The 13,467-nt window shown below is 50.4% G+C and overlaps 1 protein-coding gene across 6 annotated transcripts in view; it reads right to left on the reverse strand.

Annotated features, from left to right (window-relative positions):
* LOC135901959 (serine-rich adhesin for platelets-like) overlaps positions 1–13,467 on the reverse strand; it is a 184,422-nt gene that overhangs the window by 93,210 nt on the left and 77,745 nt on the right. For 2 of the 6 annotated variants that reach the window (XM_065431813.2, XM_065431810.2), the window contains exon 1: positions 5,588–5,763. The exons of 3 other annotated variants lie outside the window; for them this stretch is intronic. The gene's annotated coding sequence lies outside the window, so the exon portion shown is untranslated. Of the gene's footprint in view, positions 1–5,587; positions 5,764–6,626; positions 6,647–13,467 lie in introns of those variants that run through there. One more of the 6 variants, XM_070525670.1, reaches the window with a different exon arrangement.

A 13,467-nucleotide genomic window follows, 5' to 3' on the forward strand; every position in this document is an offset into this window, starting at 1 on the left:
AAATCTCAACATTTGAAGGCCTCCTATATGAGCCTGGCGATGGTTGCGATTCACAAAACATTAACACGCAAGCACGACAAACCGGTGGCAACAAAAGTGACAGGCGTCCAATAAAGTGGAGCAAGCGAAACAAGAACGACGGTCTCCACAACAACAGCAACCTCACTTAGTCCCATATTAAAATTAAATGATCGGGTTTTTTTGTTTTTGTTCTTGTTGTTGTTGTTTGTTTCCCCTCTCTCTTTGCTGCCAGCTCCGTTGTGTTTGTCGTACAAGCGACCTGCGGGCAACGTCGGCGGCGCGCAATGACGTAATCCACGGTATCGTTTCGCAACGGTTTGCGACACTCTATATATAATGACTCTCCGTAATGGAGACGCTAATGAAAAAAACGGGGGCCTTCGTAAGCCGGCAACCTCGCGGCTTGAGACGGCTTCTGGAGCGGACTTGGCTATTATCGGCTCGACTGCCCCTATATCGGCTTCCATGTTTGGGTTTTGTCTCGATTCTCGTAAGCAACCACCCGCCGTGGTTGCTCAGTGGCTATGGTGTTAGGGTGCTGAGGTCGCGGGATCGAATCCCGGCCACGGTGGCCGCATTTCGATGGGGGCGAAAGCACCCGTGTACTTTAGATTTAGAGAGAGAGAGAGAGAGAGAATAATGCAGAGAAAGGCAGGGAGGTTAACCAGAGGTTTTAGATTTAGGTGCACGTTAAAGAACCCCAGGTGGTCGAAATTTCCGGAGTCCCCCACTACGGCGTGCCTCACAATCAGAAAGTGGTTTCGGCACGTGTAAAACCGCATAATTTATTTTAATTCTCGTTTTAATTTAATTCAGCTGGCGGTGCACGAGGTTCTCGCGACGATTACTAAGACGGGGAACTAAAACTCTCTCAAGTCATTCAGCAGTGCGGAAACCGTGGGTGGTTTGTGGAGTCTTTTTTTTTTTCTTTCTCCTAGACTGCCCGTGGGGCTTCGCCGGCAAAGACATAACGTGACTCGTTTAACTCTGTCTTCGGGACCCCCAGCTGTGTTCTGCGCTAGTCTCGAGAAATTCCTTAGCAGTTATGCGGTTAGCGATCGCAACTGATTCGTTCAATTCCGGGGAATTGCGACACTTCAGATTCACTGTCTCAATAAATCGAGATGACATATTGTTATTTTTTTTAGGCCATGCGTAAACGTACCACAGTTTATGTAATAGCACTGGTATCAATGCAACCGGCAGCGCTGGTAGCGTAATCTTCTAGCGTTTAATTCAACCACCAACACGTTATTTCTTTTCTGTCATTATAGCGTCGTTGTTCTCGAAGAGCAAAAAAGAAGAAAGAAGAAACAAGGACACTGTTTCGCTGACGACGGGTGCTGCCAACGCCTTTGCGCACAGAACTTGGAGATGACATGGTGGTTTCAATTATAAAAGTCTCTGTATTATGTAGTTGATGACAGCGTCACAAGATGACGTCACAGCACTGCTGTACATATATGTGTCTGCAGTTTATATCTTTTCTTTCTTTTTTTTTGGGGGGGGGGGCGACTGTGTGAAATGCTACACGCGTACGGACCGGGTGGAACTTTCTAAATCTGTTATAAGAGTCACCAGGAGCGTTATTTTTGACACAACATAGGCCTCCTCGTTCGTATAATGTGCTTAAGAACAGCCGAATGACAGCATCCGAAAAGGTGAAAGTGAGGCTAATCATTTCCTAATGACAAAATTGGCTATGAGAATTAAATTCGTTTCACGAGGAAGAAAGTTATTCCAAGGAGTCACGTAAAGAAAGTGAGAGAAAGAAGCCAATGGGACGAAGTTTGCAGGAATCGCTGTACCGCAATCGCCTGGTTAACCACTAAATAAGAAGCACCATTGCCTGCAGAGCTGGCTATTTCTTCATATATTTAATAAAAAATGACTCTACCGTTTGTGTTTGTAAATTACTGCAATGCTGCAATGATTTATTTGACCTCATGTCATTATTTCATTCATTTAACATATAGTGGGGAGGCCGGTGACACGGTTTTTCGCCAACGTTTCCAATGTAATCACGTTGATTAAATTAACCTGCAACCTGTGATAAACGGAAAGATCAGTAAGAACGTGCCAACGACTGATTGAGGGCTTGATGTTGAGTGACCGATCGACTAAATATATTATTCGATTTACTGACCGTGACTTACTCATTCATTCATTCATTCATTCATTCATTGACTGTTTGTAGCACTAAAGTATTTTCTATGACAACACTATACTGACACGTTCTGCGCCGACGCTTGGTTTCCGCGATGTTTGGCTAATCCCATAATAATCAATCTATCTATCTATATCATTTAACAACCCCAAGGTCTGAGTGCTGGTGCACGCATACATAATAATAATAATAATAATAATAATAATAATAATAATAATAATAATTTCACTGGGAATCTATTTATCCCCAGTGAAATGGAATGTGGAAAAGAGGACAAGATAAACTGTCCATCAGCTTAGGTACTTCGGTGTAATCCCATGCCAGCTTGTCGACGATGCTGCGTTCTTGCAAGTACAATGTTCGAGACGGTGTTGACAAAATAAGAATATGACCGTAGAGTCGTTTTGCTCCGAGAGGCTTCAATCTCAAGACTATGTTGTATTTAGAACACGCTGCAGCACATACTGTCTGTCTCTGAGTGACTGACAATACGACAACTGACAACATTCCGACTGATAAGGATCTTTATTTCCTTTTGTTTGTGTGTCTGATATACGGACGACTCGGGACGATCATGGTTGCTAGCCACATTAATATTAAGTAGAAATTCTGAACAATACTTGTGACAGTTAATACGCTTTCAGCGACTAAGTGCAAAGGAGCCCTCTAAAATAAAAAAAAGAAACGAAACCTGACCTGAATTATCATATCTAATGCCATCAGGCACGCATCGTTAGCGTAAAAAAATTACGTCATGCGCAAGCCGATTCACTGCGAGCAGATAACGCCACGACAAGATCAGATTATATATAACGAACAAATAGAAATATCGTGCCGCTATTTCGCCCGAAGTTTCCTTATATAGGGATAATATGCCGATCCGTACCATTCACGTGAACACTGGGGCCCTTTGAATCGCCCATAAGCCAGAGAGAACGTTTCCAAAATACCTCTAAAAGATAGTAAAAAAAAAATCCGTTTTCAACAGAGGCAGTGAGAATAGCCGGTGAAAAGGCAGTGTTTGTAAATTAGCGAGAAACTCTTTCAATTTAGTGAGTTTTTAGTCACCGTATCGACGACTTTGCCTTTTAGGAGTACTGGCGACGATTCTACAGATTTCTGTTGTTGTTATTGTTGTTTAGTAAAGTATATAGCCGGTAAATAGCACTACTAAAATTCTCAATACTCTGCTACGTTAAACGCCTCGCCTTCATTTAATTCCAAGGGAGGTATATGAGCCTCCATTTGTTACCATATATTTCATCAAAAAAAAAACATACAGGAGAGCTTAGTAGTGAGCCCTCTAGGTGCATCAAAGCTGCCTTTATAAGCTAAGCACAATCTTAAAATGGGATGCCGTTTTAGGAAATACGGGGTTGCTTTCCATTTTCGCATTCCGACCAGTGACTCGCCACAGCAGGAGGATATTCAAATATAGTTTACAGAATAACAAGGAAGACATATATGAACAAGTAAAACTTAATACGAATTCCCAGCGCATCCATCATCGTCGCCATCATTTTGCGACCTTAAAGAAATAATGTGTGATATTTATTGCATCTTAACGAACGTTGTATTGAAAGCAACGGAAAGTAAGTAGAAACTCAATAGTGTCTCTATAATAATAATAATCATCATCATCATCATGATTTTTTTATTTTCACCACTCGATACAAGGTGAAGAAGGGAGAGCTGGAAAAAAAGCCGAAAATTCTTCGGCTTGACAAAGTTCCGGTCTCCCAGATAGGCACGGTAGCGGCTGGTGTAGCAATACAATAACTCATAAAGTGTGGATATAAGAGTATTTTTAAACAGAAATACATAGACATTTTCGTGTTATTACACAGAAACTAGTTATAATACAGTTGTGTCAAATAACTCCCAGTATACAATTACAATCTGTTATCTTGCATATTATTAATTAACACAGACTCAGTCGCATATATCATAAGAATGCAAAAGCAATGTATACATATATATATATATATATATATATATATATATATATATATATATATATATATATATATATATATATATACATATATATATGACTTTAGTAAGGAGAATTCTCGCTAAAAATTTAGTGTTCTGGACCGTGCGACCTCGCGAGATTGTCCAAAAGTAAGTTACTGGCACTTCGAGAAAGTGCGACTCAAGCGCGCATCGAAGCTGCTCCTCTATTCGACGCGACCGCGTCTGGTGGCTTACGAGGACTCCAACGGAACCAGAGCAACCGTAAAGCAAAAAAACCAAGTATACAGAAAGATATTACGAGACCAGAGAAATAGCGACAGATGCAGACCGATTCCAGCGAAACCGTCGCCGTATCGAATTTGATCCACGCGCTTCACAACAACGTCCTGCTTTTCTCGAAGCGGTCCCCGCCATGTTAACGGCTGTAGTAAGCAGCACACAAACGCTTGAGGGACGCGAGCGACTTCTTGAGAGAAAAAAAAAACGACTTTCCTATCCCCGAAGACGATCAGGGTGCCCCCCCCCCCCACCCCACTACGCACGAAACTGCTGCTTCGTAGATCTTGGAAGGGCGCAATGAGGACCGCGTAGCTCACCTACTAGCTATCCGGCGGCGTACAAGACGTTAACGTTTATTCGTTTTACCTTTCTCGCCGTTTATGTTCCCGCAACTCCCGAATCCACCGGTAATTTTTTTTTTGTCGATTCGCAACGCTTCCCGCTCCGTTACGCTGAGAAATAACGCTTCCCAATGCGCGAGCTTAAGCTATTAAACGCATACGTGAGTAAAGCGGATGCGAAACTGGCATTACGGACGACCCAAACAGCGAGATACGGAAGAATCGCAATACCAGCGGAAAGGAAGCTGACCCGAACTTTCCGTTGCGTTGTTCTTTTACCCTCAGCTAAGCGAGGATACCTTCCGAGGGAAACCAATACAGTAGTTTCCACCGCTTGCAGATCTTACCTGCCAGGAAGGAAAGTGACTACCGCAGGAGCCCAGCAAGACAAAAACAAATAGTAACGAATAAACTCGCGTGAGCTGAAACATTAGGTATTGTTTCACATCTTTCTCTCTTGGGGCGTGTTCGCGTAGTATCAGCAGTGTCGCAGCCAGCGCAACGGGCAAAATGCAGGCGAAAGGAAAGCCAGGGGTGGAAAAGGGAGGTTTCGCAGTGGTGGTGGTTCCAGGGCAGAACGCGGCGGCTACGCAGGCAAGCACACAGACCGTGCGGGAAAGGCCGACTATCAGGCAGAGCATGCCGGACCGAGCAACCGCGAAGACGACGATCAGAGGGGTAGGGGATCCATTCGGGCGAGAAAAACTTTTGGGGGGCCAAAAATTCGGACACCGTAAGGAAGCCGGTTTCTCGTGGGGAACGAAGGAACGTGCAGTAAAAAAAGGGAATGAAGAAAGCTCACCTGCATGGGCAGCGCGTGATGGAGCAGGGGCGTTTCGAAGACGGAACAACAAGCTCGCGCGTCAGTCGGCCGGGCGGGCGGGAGGGCCGCCGAAAACACAAGACACCGCGCAGAACCGAGGCACAGACCGGCGGGCAGGCCCCGACCCAACCGCGGGCTGCTTCTCGCTAACCTGCACCCCCTCCCCTGGAGACCGGGGTCCCGTTGCCACGGCGACGGGCCGGAAAACGGTATGACGTCATCCGCGACGTCATTCGCGACGGCCGGCCGGCAAGGCGCGTGGCCGCCGACGTCACTACTACCAGCACCGCCGGAGCCGATCCCGGCGCCGCGTCGGGAGAAGGGTCGGAAACGAAGCGTCGCGTCGCGCGTGGCTTCAGAGACCGGCGGCGCGTTGAGGATTTCGGAGGCCACGCCTCATGTTGGAGGGATGGAAGAGTGCGGGGAGGGAAAGGGGAATCCCTATTTTTAGCCAGACAGGAAAGAAGTGCGAAGTTCGGTCTATCTCTTTCTGCGCCGTTCCCGCCGAGCGAAGCAGACGTGGTTGTACGACAGCCGGTGAGGGAAACAACACTCCCTTTACCTCGTCCGCTCGCTGCGTCGAAATGTGCGCTCGGTAGCGCAAAGCCATGAAAAAAAAAAGTTGGACGAGAAAACGGAAAACAAACGCAGTACGTTCTCTCTCTTTTTTTTTTCTTGAAGGGGAAATGGGCAGGGTGCTTGCGTAATATAGACGGGTCGCAAACATCTCATCACGCTCGTCGGTTTAATCTAGTAGTCACGCACGAGCTTCGATTACGACAAAAAAAAATGAACGTGAATAATTGCTTACAGGCCGAAATGACCAAGAGGCAGCCTCGTATTTTATCGTCTGCCGTCGCGGTGGTCTACAACGCTGGTAGTCTGAAAGTGTGTCGTCCGCTCACGATGAGGCGAAACAGAATTACTAGTGGAAACCGACGAGACAAAAATTAAAGAAGGGCACAGTACAAAGCCGATAACTAAACAGCCGAGCGCAGAGAAAAAAAACATTTCCCACCTTCCTTCTTTTTTTTTTTCGTTCTTTCCGGGAACTCACTCGCTTGTCCCGCTACTTCACAGAAAGGCCATTGTTGCTGCGGCGTTTTCCGCACTGTTGTGTCAAAGCCAACTACGCTGGTTGGCTTCTCTTGCGCCTCGCTCTGGCTTCCTTTGGCTTCGGTCTCCGAGGAAGCCAACAAAGCAGAAGGGAATGGCTGAAACGCTCACTGCGCTTTTTCTGGCCTTTCTGCGAGCGTCTGTTTTCATTGATTGCTTGTTTTCAGTTGCTGTATCGTTCTTCAGTCCGGGCGTATGCACTGGCGCATTTTTATTCGATCGTTCGTTCCTTCTTTATGCCGCTTCTTCTTCAACTTGACTGAACTGCGCTGGCAGCGGGAAGCGAGCCGCTCATAATGAGTACACGAGATAGCTCCTTCAAGTTTTCGACAAATCGCCAAATCGAAAAAAAGTACGCTTCCCGTCGATACTTTCCCGTATAATGTTAGTTTAGTGAAAAATGGAGACAAGTTAAATAGGCCATTTCAAGTTTTAGTCAGACAATCAGTGATAGAGACTGATTGACAAGGAAATTCTGCTAATGAATCCGTAAGAGTCCAGCGCGCGGCTGACACCTGGACATTACTCAGGAATGTGGGGAAGGGTGAAAACGAAGAGGTGGAAGCATTACAGAGCAATCCCTCAATCGGTGAATAACACAAAATTACACACGTATATACGCATGTACGTATATACACACGCATATACGCATGTACACACGTATATACGCATGTACTCCGAACAAGCAGCAATGAACGAGAGTTTAGGAACGTTCTTTTACCCTACAAATATTCCCCACACGTACAATTAAAAAATTTTCTGCGCTTCGCCCCTAACATTCCCCACATTTACCCTAAGTGTTACCCTAAGTGTACACTGCGTGCATCATATAGTTATCCCAGGACTAGAAACGCGAAAACAGTCGTATAGTATTTTCTAGGGCTTCAAGCGGCACCTGTCCCTTCGCTGCAAAGCGGCAGGAACGGAAAAAGCGAACAGCGGGCCGGCATATCTCACGAAAAAGAGAAATTTAGCCCACGAGGCATCACGGGCACGAATGCGCGCTGGCCCTGCACGACAGGATGCCAAAATCAAGTCAAGCAACCTCCACTGTAAACTTACAATTCCCTTGAAGCAGGAAATATCGTAAAACATGAAATACTACAGAAGTTACACCGAAGAGGGTGCCATGCCGAACCCCAGCCCAAACAATATTACACGCAGCAACCCAACCTGGCGATTTCCCCGTCCTGCCTGAGTGAGTGAGTGAAGTAACTTTATTTTGGTCCAGAGAAGACGCAGGGGAGACCCCGCCCCACCCGGCTAGTCCCACGTAGGGACCGCCAAGCCGAGCTTGACGGCCCGATCGCGGGCACTCTGGACGGCCAGGGTTTGGTCGCTGAGTTCGGGGCTGCCCAAGAGCGCAGCCCACCTATCCTCGCTGAAGGAGGAGCCGATGGCTTCACACTCCCACAACACATGGTCCAATGTTGCCCTTAGTCCACAGGCAGGGCAGTCCGCACTTGGATATCTTTCGGGGTATATGGCATGAAAAACCGCGAGGTTAGGGTACGCACGGGCTTGTAAAAGTCGAAGGGTAACCGCCCGCGCCCTACATAAAGCGGGGTGCGGGAGGGGGAAGACCCGTCTTGAGAGATAGTAGTGCGTGGTGATCTCATTAAACGTAAGCAAGAGTTCCCCGCGGGGCTGAGGGACTGCTGAGGCGGCGCGGTCAGTGAGTCCTCGCGCGGTCTCGTGTGCGCCCTCGTTAGGGTTAGAGGGAGAACCCTCAATCGACCCCAAGTGAGCGGGAAACCAAAATAGAGAATGCGGAGAGATACTTTTGGCGCTTTGGAGAATGCGGAGGGCCTGGGGGGAGACCATACCGGTTTGGTAGGCCTTAATGGCTGCCTTGGAATCACTATATATTGCCTCTCTGCGACCATCGAGCACAGCCAGCGCGATTGCAACCTGTTCGGCTACCACGGGCCTTGAAGTGCGTACCGTAGCGCAGCAAGTGAGCCTTGGAGTCTACGATGGAGACGGCGAATGCCTCTTGTTGGACATATGCCGCGGCATCCACGAAGCTTGCCTCAATGTGGTTATTCCGGACATGCTCGAGTAGAGCTCTACCCCTGGCCCGACGTCTGCCGACGTTGTTTGCGGGGTGCATATTGCGGGGCAGGGGCGCGATGTGCAGTTGAGACCTGATGTCGCTGGGAATCCGCATGGCGTCAGGGCACTGGTCGACAGGATTGAGGCCCATCTCGTCGAGTATCTTGCGGCCCGTCGGGGTGCCGGATAACCTGAGCAGCTGTGAGTGCTCTTGGGCCTCGATAATCTCTTCGAGCGTGTTGTGGACTCCGAGCTTCAACAGGTTTTCGGTTTGGGTGCTTGCAGGCAAGCCGAGGGCAAGCTTAAAAACCTTTCTGATGAGTGAATTGAGCTTATTCCTCTCAGCCACATGCCAATTATGCATGGCCGCCGAGTATGAAAGGTGGCAGAGAACAAAAGCATGTATAATGCGGATGAGATTTTCTTCCTTGATTCCCCGGTGCCTGTTGGCGATCCTCCGAATGAGGCCGAGAGCACTCTCCGTCTTGGCGGTGATCTTTCTGAGTGCGGTTCCATTGGAACCGTTGGACTCGATATACATCCCCAATATTCGGAGTGAGTCCACTCTAGGCACCGGAGACCCGTCACCAGTGAAAAGTCGTATTTCGCTTTCGGACGCCGGTTTCCAATCACGATGGCCGCCACCTCTGGGTCTTTTCTTGTAGAGAAGTAGCTCAGATTTTGATGGAGAACATCTGAGCCCAGTGGGGCGGAGGAAGCGCTCGGTGGCATCGATGGCGCTCTGCATGGCGGCTTCAACTTGACCGTCGCTCCCGCCGACGCACCAGATGGTGATGTCATCTGCGTAGATAGTATGGTTGATTCCTTGAATCTTCGCGAGCTCCTTAGAAAGCCCGATCATTGCGATGTTAAATAATGTTGGCGAGATGACTGAGCCCTGAGGCGTGCCGCGTGAACCGAGGGTGATCTCTTGCGAAAGGTATCCTTCGATCTTGAGCTTGGCAGTTCTCTGGCTGAGGAAGGATCGGACGAAGTCGTAGACCCTCTTCCCGAGCCCGAGGCCGGCAATAGACTGGAGAATGAACTCGTGTGAAATATTGTCGAATGCCTTCTGCAGGTCAAGTCCAAGGATGGCTCTGGTATCTCCCGTGCTCCGGTCGATGATCTGATGCTTTATCAGCTTCATGGCGTCCTGTGTCGAGAGGCCGGCTCTGAAACCAATCATATTGTGGGTGTACATGTGATTGGCCTCGATGTGCACCTTGAGCCGGTTGAGCAGGGCATGCTCTGCAACCTTACCAACGCAGGACGTCAGGGAAATTGGTCTTAGATTCTCTATTCCTGGTGCTTTACCGGGTTTGGGGATGAGTACCGTGCAGGCCGCCTTCCACTGTGTGGGGACCTGTCCACTGCGCCAGACTTCATTAATCCTTTCAGTGAGGAAGTCGATCGACTCATCATCGAGATTCCTCAGCATCCTGTTAGTGACGCCATCTGGACCAGGGGCAGATTTGACGTTGAGTGAGAAGAGGACATCTCGGATCTCGGCCGCGGTAAAGTCCTGGTCCAACTCCGGCACCGCACACCCCGCGTAGTCCGGGAACTGGGTAGGGGCAGAGCTATCCGCGACCGGCAGGTACTTGTCTATGAGCCTGTCGACAATCGACACGTCCGGGGTAGAGTCCGTAGCGAGGTGGATGGCTCGCGCGAGGGATCGTCTCTGGCTGGATCTGGTGCTGCCCTCATCGAGAAGGTGTTTGAGCAGACCCCAGCTCTTGCCTGATCTGAGCTGACCCTCGACGGATTCGCACAGCTCATCCCATTGTTGCTTACACAGGTTCTTGCAGTGATGTTCGATCTCCCTGTTAACTTCTGAAACCTTCTTGCGGAGCCGCCTGTTATGCTTCTGCCCCTTCCATCTCCTGAGGAGGGCTTGCTTGGCTTCCAGCAGGTGCGCCAATCTGCTATCCATCTTGTCAACGTCGAGATCAGTGACGACCTCCTTGGTTGCCGCCGCGGCGTCATCCCTTATCCCTTTGCACCAACCTTCAAAATCTGTCTCCGCCATCAGTGCGCGCTCGGCTCTGATCTTGCGGAAAACGTCCCAGTCGATCAGCTTGAATTTCCTCGTCTTATAGAGGGCTATCGGGAGGGAGACTTCGATGACGTAGTGGTCACTTCCGAGGTCTAGAGCCGTGTTGACCCACTTGACCTCCCCTACGTTCTTGACAAAAGAGAGGTCTGGGGTAGTGTCCCGGCATGCGGAGTTGCCTCTCCTAGTGGGGAAGTCCTTATCGGTGATAAGGGTCAAGTCCAGTTCCATCGCAGTCTGCCACAGTTCGCGTCCCTTGGGCGTGTCATGGGTGTACCCCCACACCCTATATGGAGCGTTGAAATCCCCGACGATGACAAGGGGGTGCCCACCGGCCAGGCTGACGGCCCTCTTGAGGAGAGAGTTCGCCCTCGCCCTGCGGTAGCTGGGGCTGCAGTATACGTTGAGGATATAAAGGCTGTTTCTTCTGAGGCCCTTTCTGGGTGGGTTCATGAGGATTTCAGTCATGACGTACTCGATGCCATCACCAACTGGGCCGAGGTCGCGAGAGAGGCAATTGTACTTTTTGCTGACAAGGGTAGCAACTCCCCTACCTCCTGAATGTGAGGATACTACCAGATAACCTGCGAGTTTGATAGGAGTACTAGTTGCAACTTCCTGAATAGCGATGATTTGGGGCTTAACCGTGAGAGTTCTTAAATATTGCTGCAGAAGCGGCTTCTTGTTGGGAAACCCTCCGCAGTTCCATTGCCAAATACTAAAGTTCTCGTCCGCACTATCCATGGCTAGGCTGAGAGGAGGCTTGAACGGCCCTGAGAATCGCGCCCTCCGTCGGTGGTGCTAGTACATGACGTCGTGCTGCGACTTGCGAAGGAGCGGGGCTGGGTTCTCTCCTGGCATCGACCTCCTCTAATTTGCTTATCCGTTCACTGAGTGCACCTAATCCCATTTTTGGGTGCGATATAGCTTCCTGGACCTTTGCTAAGCTAGCCTGCATGCTGGCGAAAGCATTCTTGAGTTCTGAGAGCAATTTTATAGTCTCGTCTTCCTCTCTGTTCTCTACCGCTCGACGCTTGGGCGCGCGCGCCGCGTGGGATGTCTCGGATGTATCCATGGCGACCGGGGCCAAAGGGGGTTGCGGCGAGGAGGGTGAAAGCGCGAGTTTCCTAATCTCCGCCATCTCCGCAGCTAGCCTGCACATTTCTTGTCTAACCTGCGCGTTTTCTTTCCTCAACTCCTCGTTAACTCGTCGCAACTCCTCGAGCTCGTGTGCGTGGTGCGAATCGCGAGGCGGGTCGTCACCTCTTGGACCCTCACGTCCCCCTCGAACCTTGTCGGCCCAGGAGAGCGTGAGCTTGCTTCTAAGGGCGGTGGGCGTGCGGGAGCGGGACCTGGTCCGCCTCGACGTGTCGCGCCCCGGCCTGGAGCTGGAGTGAGGCCGAGAACCGGAGCGTCCCCGAGAACAGGCCCGTCCTCTTGACCCACGGCGGGAGCCGGAACGTGCCCTGGAGGCGGAGTTGCCCCTGGATACGGAACGGACTCTCGAGCGGCCCCTGGAACGGGAGCGTCCTCTGCGCTGAGTACCCGGAGTGGACGAAGCCTGGACGAGTTCCGCAGTGTCCGAGCGCCGCTGAGGGGACGGTGACGCGGTACCAGCCATCTTGGCGCGCTCATTGCGACGACGACGCACGATGTACGGGATCTTGAACCTTTGAGCACAGTCCTTATTAGCCGTGAGATGCTGGCCACCACAGAGTTCACACTTGGGGGTACACTGATGCTGCTCATCGGGACTAGGGGCACCACAGCCACGGCAAATAGCGTCAGCTGGATTGGGACACACGTCGGCGCGATGACCGAGGCGGCCGCACGTATAGCACACGTCGAGTTGCTTGCGGTAGAGTGAGCACTGCATGAGTAACGGTCCGTACCTGACAAAGTTCGGTACACGATGCCCGTCGAACGCGACGATGACCGTGCCGGTTTGAGCTATTCTCTTCGCAGCTAAGGCGAGTGGATTATTGGTGTTGACAATCTTGGCATCGATGATGTCAGGGCCGTCTTGAAGAGGGATGTTGCGGATCACTCCCTTGCACGTGGAGTGCGGGGCCGTCTCGTAGGCACTGAGCTCATATACCTTGCCCGAGATGAGCATCTGCTTCATCCGGACGTAGCGGTTCGCATTCTCGCGCTTGGGAGTACTAGCAACCATAATATTTTGCTGTAGATTCGGGCATAGAGTATCTTGGCATAGATCTTCCTGACTGATGCCAGCGGCGGCGAGTATTGCGTCAGCCACCGTAACAACGCCAATCTTGGAGATATTGAGTCCACCTCGCGGCCTGATCACAATCTTGATATCATCTCGAGGAAGTGAGGGCATTCGTCCCGCTCGTATCACTCTGGATTTTAGCGCAGCACCGCCTGATTTGCCACGTCGCGCTCCCGGCTGGGGCGATAGCGCATTAGTGTCAGCCGTGCGTGTTTTGGCGCCAGCTCTTCTGGCCCCCGCAGACTGCCAGCCTTGATCTTGGGTAACCTCTTGCGGGGAGATATCCTCCCCCGCCACTTGATACTCCATCTTGAGTATGAAGCGTACCCCGCCTTCAAAGGGCCAGTACGCGGCGGGCAGATGGTTCACGAAGCGAAAAGCTCGGTCTCAAAGCTCGGGCAC

This window comes from Dermacentor albipictus, chromosome 9, assembly GCF_038994185.2.
Source record: "Dermacentor albipictus isolate Rhodes 1998 colony chromosome 9, USDA_Dalb.pri_finalv2, whole genome shotgun sequence".
Lineage (NCBI taxonomy): Eukaryota > Metazoa > Arthropoda > Arachnida > Ixodida > Ixodidae > Dermacentor > Dermacentor albipictus.